The sequence below is a fragment of the Platalea leucorodia genome, assembly GCF_965183815.1.
Source record: "Platalea leucorodia genome assembly, chromosome: 10".
NCBI classification, from domain to species: Eukaryota; Metazoa; Chordata; class Aves; order Pelecaniformes; family Threskiornithidae; genus Platalea; species Platalea leucorodia.
In genome coordinates this window covers 18,300,917-18,313,216 of record NC_138832.1, presented here as the reverse complement: position 1 = coordinate 18,313,216, position 12,300 = coordinate 18,300,917, and positions in this window count along the sequence as shown.

The window sequence follows — 12,300 nt, the reverse complement described above, 5'->3', positions numbered from 1 at the left end:
AGCCATGGGAACCCAAACTCCTACATAAAAATATTAAGGCTTCAGCTTCGTTTTTGAAATCCCATTCTAAATTGGATTTAATTAATTTGAAGTGGGAAGCTAAATCACTTTCAGCTAGCCAAATTCACTGCATTTTGTTCTGGAAACACTAGGAATTACCATACTCGGTCAACCCCTTTAGCTCCTGGTTTCACTGAAGATTGAGAGTCCAAAATGAGAGAAAGATGGCAGGCCTCAGATACAGGTAACTCCAGACAACAAAAGCAACTATTCATCCTACCATGGACTATGCAGGAGTCCAAGGAGCATGATTTGCCTTTTGTGTTCGTTTGCTTTTGTTTTGTTCTTACCTGGACCACACTTGTAAGGCACCTTCCTTTAGTCAGGAGACAGCATCATTTCCTAAAGGTAGAGCACACACAGAACGCCCCAAAGGGAAGCGTACACTATGCTCTCCCATGCAGAACGTGCCCTTTCTTCTTGCTTGCCTTTCACCCTGCCCCCCACCCCACCCCCAGAATACAAGATTCCAGTATTTACAGCAAAACTACCTCGTCCCAATGGGTGTTCACGTAAGGCAATGGAACGAACAAAGTACACCACCTCTTTTTGTGCACGCTAACCCCTCAAGTCAGCTGCAATCTGCCAGCAAGCCATTTCTTATCCAAAATGTCTTCCCAAAGAAAACAATAACAACAAGAGGCAGATGGGAGCTACAGTTCTCAGTCAGAACCAATAAACACATATTAAAAAAAAAAAAAAAAATCAGAGCATCTCCATACTACAACTGATGGGAGTCTGGAGACACGGCCTATTTGTAGACCAGCCACACAAACAGCATGACAACTCACAGACTTCTCTTTTGAGGGGAAGGCACAAGTTGTTGGCATCCCATCCCCGTCACAGAAAGCCCCCTCTTACTTTTTAGCTGTTCCAGCATATCTCTTAATTGATCTTTTCTCCTTTTTAAATTACAGCTTTTATCACAGAATTTACAGATCATTAATCCTTAAGAGAGGAATTTCCCCCTTCCTTTCCCCCTCTCCTTTTTTTTTTTTCTTTTGAGAAATATACAGGATAGCGAGGAAGAGCCTTGCTTTCAGGGACTAGGTCCCAGCAGAGTCATTAGGGCAGCCTTCCAAATTATTTTGGTTGGCTAGGAAAGTGTTTTGGTTTACATCTTTTGACAAAAACACACCACTCTAGACAAAAAAAAAAAACCTGGATGAATGCTAGTCGGTAGATATTTTATCAGAGGCCACTCAATAAGTGACATAAATAAAACAGCTACTGACAGCAGAAACAGACGCACATATGTACCGTCCAACCCCTTTAAAAATCCATCTGCCCTGCCTTGTGGATGCTATTGAATATCAATAACTTTTTTAGTTTGTTTACTATGTAGCATATTGTCCAAACAATATGCAAACAGTCAGTATCTGATAGTCCCTAAAGACTGGGTGATATTTAGGTGTCAAGTACATTCAGAGCAGGTTTTCCACTGCAGAGTTGGAAAATACTAACAAATTCTTGCAACACAGAGTTGTGGGTACTTTGTGTAGGTAGTAAGCTGCACGTGTAAAGCAGAAGCCATTTGAGCTCCAAACACAGACCAGGTTCTTCTTGTCCTAGATACTGTATAGACTGAGACCATGGCTTCTAGCCAAGACAAGTTACAGTCTTTGGGAATCATCTTTGCTCAGTGTTGCCCTAGTGAGAAACATGGTGTATTAGCTTCATGCAGTGACACATTATAAGGCCATACAGCTTCCAGTGCTCCCAAAACTGCTCACTCAGGAGATTTTATAATACCAGGCAAATGTATCATGAGCCTAAGTAAAGCACATCAACTAAAGAGGAGAGATCAGAGAAGCAATGGGCATCACCTGCTTATTGCCAGGGATCTCTACGGTGTCAGAGGTATCACACGTTGCATGTGACACATGGCTTCTCACCAGCTCTGATCTCCCTCTGCAGTCACTCCCGCAGACTTTCCCACAACCCATCAGCAGATACGGTCTCAGCACAGTTCCTCCAAGCCAGCAGCCTCTACACAGGGAGGGAGGAGAGAAGCAACTTCAAAGCAGACTAAAGAGAATATTTCATGCATGAGGGACAATTCAAAAGAAGCAAGGGAAAGCCAGTATCTTCAGAACACACAAGTGCTGATAAACGAGATGGGATAAAAATCACATCTTGTCAGGTGTTAGATAGCTAAGCAGCTTACAGCTGATGTGATGAGTAAGGAGAGAGCTAAAGAAAGTGAGGTGCAGGAGAGTTAAGTTACTTATGACCAGAGGTGGCTGCTGAACTTTGTGCAAAACGTGAATACATCACCATTGCACAGGTGTAGGAGCATCACAACACACAAGAGCATTGGCCAGTGCTGAAGCTATGGAGAGTTACATCAAATGCATATCATTTGATGCTGCACAGTGAAGGATGTTAAAGCATCTGGGCATCTCCTTTTAAGTATTAGCAGCTTGCAGGATAGGCTCCAGATCAGGGCAGAATTGAGATCACCTGTATCTTGGTAATGAGCTAACGGGTGAAAAAATGCCCTCCTCCTCACCCCAGTACTTGAGCTGTTTTCTCTGTGCTGACGGGCTTTGAGACAACACTGCTGGAAAGCAGCAGTGGAGACGGAGCAAGCGCTTTCTAACATACAGCTCCAAGGCTGTTGCTGCTGTGGGCAAGCTGGTGTTTTGAGGGAGCCTCTGCATGCCAGTGCAGAACAGGCACTTCAATTCCTGCTTTTCTTTATTTGTGGCTTGCATTTTCCGTTGTCATTCAAACCTGAATGATCTTCCAATAAACTGTTGCTTACAATTACTGCTTCCAGAATGACTAATGCTTTCCTGACACACTGTTAGAGACATATATATTATTATTATTATTTTCAAATCAATGCTTAAATGAATAATTTGTACGCAGCAGTGAGCTTTGCTTGAAATCTAGCAACATGTCTAAAAATAACTGTTGTGCCAATGGGTAAATTCTGGCAAGTCACTGAATCAAAAGGAGTGTGACAGAGGCAACTGGAGGATGGAAATAATTAAGCTGTTTTTTTTCCCTTTTATTTTCATCATAAAACAACATTTTGCCTAACAGATGAGAATTTGAAATGCTCTGTAGGAGACACCTTTTGTTTTCCTCAATAATGAGCCGATTCCAACACCCAAACCAACACACCACAAGAATAAATGCATGACATGTATGCATTTTTGGTTCACTTCTAGCTTTTTTTTTTTTTTAATACAGTTTTCAGAGAGCCTGAAATGTAAAAGAGAGAGTGTCTTGAAGTTCCCCAAGGAAATTTGCACAACAGATGGTAAGATATTGTAGTTTCAGAGGTTTGATTAGAAGAGTCAGTGATATCTAGTGGGTTGAGTGCAGGCTTGAGAGCTAGGAGCTTTCAAATTTTAATCCCTACTTTACCACTTGCTCACTGCCTCGCCTGTGGCAAGTCACAGGGTATCCTCATTCTGCATTACTGCGAAATGCAAACACAGGTGATTCTCACAGGAGTGATTAAAAGGATTATTTTAAGGTTTTACTTTGGCTAGATCTTAAATGCTATCCAAGTGCTAAGAATTGCTTTACCATACCCCACAAGTGAGATGCTATTGTTACACCAAATCAAAAATCTGCATTTTTATACAACCCAAAATAGTACTTCTGAAAAAGTATGGTTCTAACACCTTCGCTCTAAGCAGATCATCCAGAACACAACTGGTAATCAACTTGAACAAAACATACCGAGGCAAATTCAGTGCAAAATTTTTCATGTGGTACTTTTACAAATGTGTTGTTTTAAGGATTACATTTATAAACAGAATTCTGAGCAATACAGCAAATAGCAAAAAACCACTGTAAAACTTAAAGCAAAGATATCATTGGAAAGAAGTATATCTTCACAGGAAGGACTTTGTTCTATTAAGAGCTCATAAAATGACTTAAAAACATGTCTCCAGTCCTGATGGGGACCTGAAATACTTAATGCTTACAGTAAGCATTTGCTTTTGCAATATCTTTTCTCATACTTTTTTCCCCTCCTGAGTTTAGAAGTGTAATCCAGATTTAATTATTTTTAAGCCAAAAGCTAAATAGCTTAATGAAAACCAGAAAAAGTGATAATTGGGTATATTTTTAATGAAGGCTATACCTAAAAAGCTTCTATACAATTGGTCCAGCACCTTTCTATTCCACCACCAGATGTGAAAACATCTTAATTCAGTGCAACTGAGGATTCCTTCAACATCATGCCAAGAGGTAAACTACTTCCATTAAGTGGCATAGCTTCTGGAGAAGACCCCAGTTAGTAATCCTTTGCATAGGCCTGATTCTGCCCACTATAAGAAATTCCTAAGCTTTTTTTCTCACGTAGCTTAGAACTTATAGATCAATTATCAGTTAAAAATAATTCACCTCAACATTGTCATTTCTGTTGGTATTTGATCTCCAGAACCCATTTTACGTGTTTGAACTAGGATGTATTTCCTATTGCCCAGTGCCAGCAGTACAGCAGAGGGAAGCACACATATCACCAAAGGCTTGGATCTTCACTTACCAGACTCCTCAGCTTGTCCTAATTGGTTTTATGCTAATCCAAAGCACTTGATGCACATCCCCTACATTCAGTTTGAAGAGTTAGTCTGAATGACCCACAGGAAAAGCATGAAGGAAAAAGCAGAACAAGAAGACCAGCAATAGCTGAGGACACTGCTGAACCACAGCTCTCTTGCTGGACTGGTCAATGTGTCAACCCAGTAATCAGCATTAAACATTGAGGAAAACAGCATCAAAATAAATTGCACAGAGTCCAACAGCCAACTCCTACAGCTTGAAGTCATTAAATACAACTAGTCAACCTCTAGAAATTGTGTCTACAAAAAAATCTCCCCAAAAATTCATACACTCACCACAATGCTTTAACATTTGTTACTGGAACAGGTTGGGGGGAGGCAGGACATAGAAAAAAAACCACCCCACAAAATAAAAGAAGTTCAGACACTTTTCACAGGATGAAAGGTTCCTCCCACATCCATTCAGCAGTAGTTTGTTGCAGGTCTGTTATATTCCTTGGCTCACTATCTGCTATGCCATTGCTGACACAAGCCTACACGTTCCTCCAACACACCATGGCAGCAAAACCAAAGAGAAATACTTATGGCCATCCACAATGCTCATCTGTCCATACTATCTAGCCCTAGCGGTAGAAAGGATATAAGGCACACGAAGTACAACTTATACAAGGCGGTGCAGAAGCCCAAAATTCAGATTTATGTTAGCAAAGAGTATTTATTTACTCCTGCTTTAATAAAAATGAAACTGTTTGATGCAGAAAATATTCAGTGTGTTCTTACAGGAAAAAGAAAACAGATGGAATGACACTAATCAGCTCAGGGGCAGCAATCTTTTCATTTCCACATCCAGAGATGCATGGAATTCAAAGAATAGGAGTTCCAGGTTTAGAGTGGAATATGATACTTCACATTTCAAGAGTGCATAAACATTAAATCAGCCAAATCCCTAAAGCTGAGTGACTGTGGTTGTGGTCCTTAATCAACAAGAGTGTTCATGCAGCGCTGTGCCCAAACCAACAAACGAGGTTATGAAAGAGGTATAAGCAATTGTCAGAGTTGTCAAAAACATGAGTAAGAGACACTAAAACCCTTCCGTACCCCCACAGGCTTGAAAACATTTTTGTATCTGTTTAGCCCTGACATCAGTGTGAGTCATTACATGGAATCAAAAGAGATTAGGGGGGGTTAGATGTACTGCAGACACCTACCGAAAGAGCTTCATGCAGCACTTTGTGAACATGGCTTCTTGTTGCCTGCCCTTAGAAACTATGTTCCACGTAAAAGTTGCTTGCTGTCTCTGTAGTTATTTATGCTGTTTCAAAATCTTTTTACTTTGGGGAATGACAACAAAATGAAGCAACCCAAAAAATCAACCCCCAATGCTGTATTTGTCAGATGTGTGAAAAAGTGCAGCCTTCCCCTGAACCAAGAACTGAATTTAGATGCTGCTTTGACCTTATATCTCTTATGTACCATTGCATGTAAACTATGCTATTATTTCCAAGTACCTTGTCATTCATTCTGGGCTACATCTGTGTCCACAGAGATGAGTTGCATTTTGATTTTAAATTTTGGAGCAAAAGGTCAACCTGCATCAGCAAGAGATAGAATTACAAGAGGACTGAGACTGAATGGGATCCAGTTTGTTTAGAAAGTAAATACATATCTAAACAAGAACCGCCTTTTCATTTCATTTCTGTAAAGCAATAGCATGAAATGCAAGTCTGTTTTCCCATAATGAAATCATTTCACTGATGTATTTTCTCATGCTTAGAATAATGCCTCATACTTTTTTATTCCATCTTTCAGATTAATTCAGGGAAATCAAGGGCGCCTCTCTCATCGGTTGTGTGCAGTCATGTGGTTAAGGTTTGTTTCACATTAACCTGCTGTTAAGTTAGGACCTACATCACCTTTGCTCAAAAAGAACAATGTTGCATTTGCTCGGAATCCTAAGAAGAAAAGAATTCAAATAACTACAGTTACTTAAATAAAGTTCCTCTAGTGGAGGACAATTCTTTACCCCGTGAGTTTCAGGATCCCACTAGCTATTTCAGACATTCTCAACTGTAGTGTCAGCGAGGCTGTTTCACTAATTCCACTGAAAGAAATTATAGGCTTAGATGGAGACTGACAATTTTCATAACAGAGCTCAGAGTTGAAAAATTACAAGCCTTCTGGATAAATCTGGCCACCCTTTACACTGCAGAAAAACAGAAGCAAAGCCTTTCATCAGGGCAGCCCTAGAGAGCAAAACCATTGCAAGGGATTTAGTTACTTCTACAGTACTGCACAGCTACAGTCGCAGTTTTTGTCACCCAGGACAGTTAATCTATAGCAATAACTTGCAATTCCCCCACCTTTTCTAAACAGCCTATCCCATTCATGTTTTTCTTCAATTATCTGAGTGCAGAAATGAATGAGGATATGAATTAATTCTATTCACGCACATACTGAATACCAAATGATTAATTTTTTTTTTACAATAACAAAGCATTTTGTCTTTCCTACTGACAGCAATAAAAGGCTTACAAACCAGATATACTCAGGTATATGATTACCTTTAAGAATGACATTCATTTTTTTTTTATAGATAGCCATTCATATATGTTTAAAAGACACTTTAGTGATAAAAATGTTTCTGCCAAGAAGTTTTCTGCTAGAAAGTCAATGAAAAACAGAAACCATATATACAGCCACAAGTGCAAGGATTTACACCAGCCAATACTTGGGAAAGATAGCTCAGTGCTCCTCATTCCCAGAGCTGCTCTTGATTCACTCAAGAAAATCTCTGGGCATTCGTTCAGTATGTCTGTTTTAAGGCAAGTAGGACTGCTGCATCTGAGCCATCCCTCAAAAAGATGAAGCTTACTGGTTTCCATGATCGCTCACCAGACTAAGTTTTTCTCAGGACTCAGGAATTACCAAGAATCATTAAAATCTCTCATAAGGAAGGGCTCTTAAGGAGAAGAGGAATCTCTCTCTCTCTCTCAGACAGATTCCGTTAGGGTAAATTACTATGGGCTTACCATTTTAAACAAACATTACCTTAACTAACAAAGTGGTAAAATTCCTCTCTCCTGTTTACCCAGCTCTTATTCTTGTCTGGCTCAAAGCCCTGACTGCAAGGCTTGGAGAAGTATGCTAGAATTACTGAGGAGTGGGTTATTTTTAACAGTTCCGTCCCTTTCATTTCCAAGGATACATTGCTTCCTATTACTTAACAGGCATTTCCTAGTATAATTTATGAGAGCAATTGGGGGTAAAAAGGAGTGTTGCTTTTCTAACCAAAATAATAACAGTAATCTAGGACACTTCTACACAGTCTGCTGTAAAGGGAGGGTGGAGCATGCAATTCTGTGGCACTGAAAATGGAGGAATCCGTTCTTCGCTGATATAAATTCTTCAGTTGCATCTTAGACAAGACTGAAAATGTCATATAAAAGCTAACGCAGGTGATCTCAAAGCCAGAAAGATCCATGAGAGTCCTATAAACTTTCGTTGAATCAATGGGCAAGATCTGCAGACTTCTCTGTCATTCAGCTTGAAAACTGGATGCAATGTTAGACTCTAAGCATTGCGCATTGGTAACCTACAGGGCAGTCAGCAATACTTTCTTTGGGTTCTAATTACAAGGAATTAGTTCTGGGGCAATTTACTGCATTTCCTTATACTGCAAAAACCAACAGAAATTTGCATCAAAGTGTAGGCATTAATTTGCTAATGCGCTCTGTCTCTGCCTCAACCTGATGTCCTCTTGCTGCTTGGACCATTTTCCTAGCTGCAACCTGGTGTTACTACTGCAAGAAACAGGCTTAAAGAAGTAACTCAACCTGACCAAGACATTTGTGTCCCATAGGTCTTGATCAACTGTTTTTGAGCTCATTTGCTGCCCAGCTCCACACATATCTTTTCATACCCTTTGGAAACTTTTTTTTTTTTTAAAAAACCTGGATTCTAAAACATCAAAATTGGGTATAACAACCTCCACTATGAGAACATGACATTGCACCTAGGTTTTGAACCCAGTATGCACAGCCTTGATACCAGCAGAATTTAATCAGCTTCACTGCCAAGCACAGGTTTCAGAAATCAAACTGATTGAGCCTCTAAGGGATTGACTTAAAAGCAAAGTATGCAGGCCTTTTTATTTTAGTATGGCCGCAGGACCATAGGCAGTAATTGCAGCAACACAATATCAATATCAAAGGTTTCCAGACTCTCTTACAAACTGAATTAATGGCCACTGAGAAAGGTGTCAGGTTAAATTTAACTTTGAAAGATACGCTGCAGAGAAGCTCGTAAAAGTAGCTAGATATACTGCGCAAAGAGACATTTCTAATTATTCTACACATATGCAGGAAAAGCATGGTAAAGAATTTTCTGGTTTTTCTCTGCATTAGTATTCAAAAACAGAGAGAAAGAGAGATACAGTCCATCTTAGTATTTCCTACCCCCTAGTTTCCCCTTTCTTTTAAAAAGTAAAGTTTTCGCAGCTATTATATTAATAAAACTGAGCTCTATAAATGTTTGTTTGTTGTTTTGTTTTCTAAAAGACTACTGGGTTTTTTTTTCCATTGGCCCCATCTGTTAGTGGTTGCTGGAATTCAGCTCACTGATAGCTCATTGTGGCTGGTGTATTTTCCTGCTCTTCCGGAGATAAGGTGGAAGATTAATTCTAGCAAAAAGAAGGCAAGAAAGGTGGTGACTTCAGAAAGCCAGCACCAGTGCAACTATAGTGATATAATTACACTGATGCACTTTCCCTCCTTCCTAATCCAGGCAGGATTTAGATCTTTAAATATTGACCTTTGACTAAAAGCCAGGAAGAAGCTATGTTTAATGTAAACTCACCAGTTGTGAGTCTGAGAACACCACCTATGCAAAGTCCCAGTTAAGACCTCCACTTGGAGCACACAACTCCTCCATATTGACTCTGTGTTTGTTAATGTAAAGACACCTTATTTTAACCCATCGAGTTTCAGAACTCTACTTCAAAATAAAATCTACATTCCAAAAAAGCATTGAATGCATCTCATCCAAAAAACCCACCAACCCAAAACCAAAAAGGCTTTTACAAGAACACTCTGCAGGCTCAGAGATGACTGACCCTTATCTTCACAAGCATTTTGGCATCTTAAAGGTACAAGCTAAGAACCTGATTTCCTCTGACAAACCCTAACATCCACTCAGGTCGAAGACCCAAGTCCTACTGGCGGCTAGACGGACCTAGTTGTTTAGCCTTTCTTATGCTTTGAAAATCCTACTTGTCATCTACATGCCCAGTCCTTGAATATTTTTTAAATTTGACCAAGTAAGGCTAAGTCAGAAGATAAAAATAATGTGGAAGGAGCTTGTAGTATTAGCTGTTAACATTCATGTGGAGAGAAAGTTACGTTTCTAGCATTTCTTAAATTATCTTTTTGAACTTTTACCCTCTTGCTGAGAATTTTCAAGTTGAGATCAGCTCTCATAGGCACTTCTCTAATTTCCTTGTCATTGAGCTGAACCTTTGATTGACGATGACAACTCTTCCAAGGACGATTTAAAACTGACACTTCCGGCCAGCAATTGCCAATCACCCCTTCACATGCGCTAGTCACGCGTTCTGCAGAGCTGCGGGGTTTTGACTTAACCTCATTTCACTTCTGACAATCTTTACAAAGGAATTATTTGCAGTTGCTACAATGTGTGATGGGTTTGAACTTAGGTCAGGGAGACTGAATTAAAGCAGAGGGCATCCTCATGCTGAAGTCATACCAACTTTTCCAAATAAAACGACTTACCCACAGACATCAAAGGATTGAATAATGTAAGAGGTGTCTTTTGTGATGGGGATTTTTGTCTCATGAGAACAGGTTATGCTTTACTGTCAAAAATATCTAAAGGTCACGGGCAACACAACCTACAGCAATTCATTTCAATCTATGAAAAATGCTTTACAGTCTCCCCTCACTAAACTAATTTGGCAGCTTAAATTCAGCTGCTATTTTTCCAGCTCACCAACTTACTTCATGGACAATACGTGTTTTGTGGTGCATCTCATGACGTTGCATCACACAGCCCCAGGTTCATTTGTATACTGTTAGGTGGTGAATACAAAGGTTAGATGGCTACATAGATACATTTTCTAAAGGTTGGCATTTAACATGCTGCTCCACTGGTACCATGTAGACACAGGGACACATCATTAACACTAGAGTAACGCTGTTTCTTTGGAAAGGGAAGTGACCATCATGAAAAGAACATCAAAACAAACTGCATGTTATCAGATAAATTAAGCACAATAAGGTTAGATCCGTTCAATCTCAGTAGGGATGGAGGATGCCACTGGCCATATCAGTGAAGGCAACAGTGACCGAACCTACAACCAGATACCATCATCAGCACGCCCCTGACACCAAAGGTAACGCACAACAGAAACCTCATTTAAGAGGGGGCAAGACTCAGCACCACTGAACTCCAGACCTGCTCACTGCTCTGATGATCATATTTGAAAGAGCACATCTGAATAGCCAAACCCCTGCTAAGCACTGCTGCATCCGAGATTGCTGCCTCTGCCTCTTTGACCTGCAGAGCACCACCTCTGGCACACAGCCACACTAACAGAGCCATAGGGCGTCCCCTCCAGAGGCGGCTGGGTATGGCTGCTATACCACCCAAGCACAGCCACACTGCATGTCTCGCCTCCTCTGCTACCTGTCCTTGGCAAAAAGGTACAAGGCACAGCAGTCACGTGCAGAGCCCCACACAGCCCTGGGGGACCGGCGTCACTCACTGCCTCTGTGAGGACACTTGGCTCTGCCTTCCCCTGCCACCAGCACAGAGGACGCAGAAACACTTGATCCTACAGTATTTGAAACATGATGTTTTTTCCCCATTACACCTTTCTATCTTGTAAGGGCAAGCCATAGGTGTTTAACACAGAGATGCCACCCTAATGTGAAGCTGAAGTTAGAGAAATAATCCAAGCCTTTTATTAAAAACAAACACCCTCACCCCACTCACAAGGACCACACTTTTACAACAGGCTATAAAGAAAACAAGATACTGGCATCAATAGCTTCACTTTATTAACAACTAGTGCAAGGTGCAGGGCGGGGTCTAAGCAAACAAAACAACCATTATTGGATTTCTTCTTTAAAGTCACTATGTGGATTGTTTCTTTAAAACTCTAACACGAATCCCTAGAGCAGCAAGAAAAACAATGTTGGAATCTCAAGTGGAGCAGAGGGAGTGACTTTAAAAGGTAATAATGTGCCTTATTGGAATAAGTTGTTTGGTGTTACACCAAAATGACTCATTCCTTAGCGCTGTGGCACACAAAGCGGTGCAGATTTCAGCTTCCCATCCCATACAAAACAGGGCCTCTGAGTACGAATATTTTGCCTTCAATTCCCAGCCTGCAAGGAAGAATGTCATTGTCAATGTGACTATGAAAAAAAAAAAACAAACCCACATGCGCTGCATTACTCAGATTTGTTCTCTGCATGCAAAGTTAAGCAAACATTTCTGCATTTCACTCTTGTTATCTCAAAGTCACAGGAGTGAAATCTGGATTCTTCTTTCACTCCTCCATCAGCAATAGATGCACACCTCCTTATTGCACACACCTAACAATAAGAAATTTTACTGTTCCCAATAATGTGCAAACAAGAGAGGCCCCAGCACCCAGTTTACCTGCCTGACAGTCTTTTTATTTCCCAAAATGAAT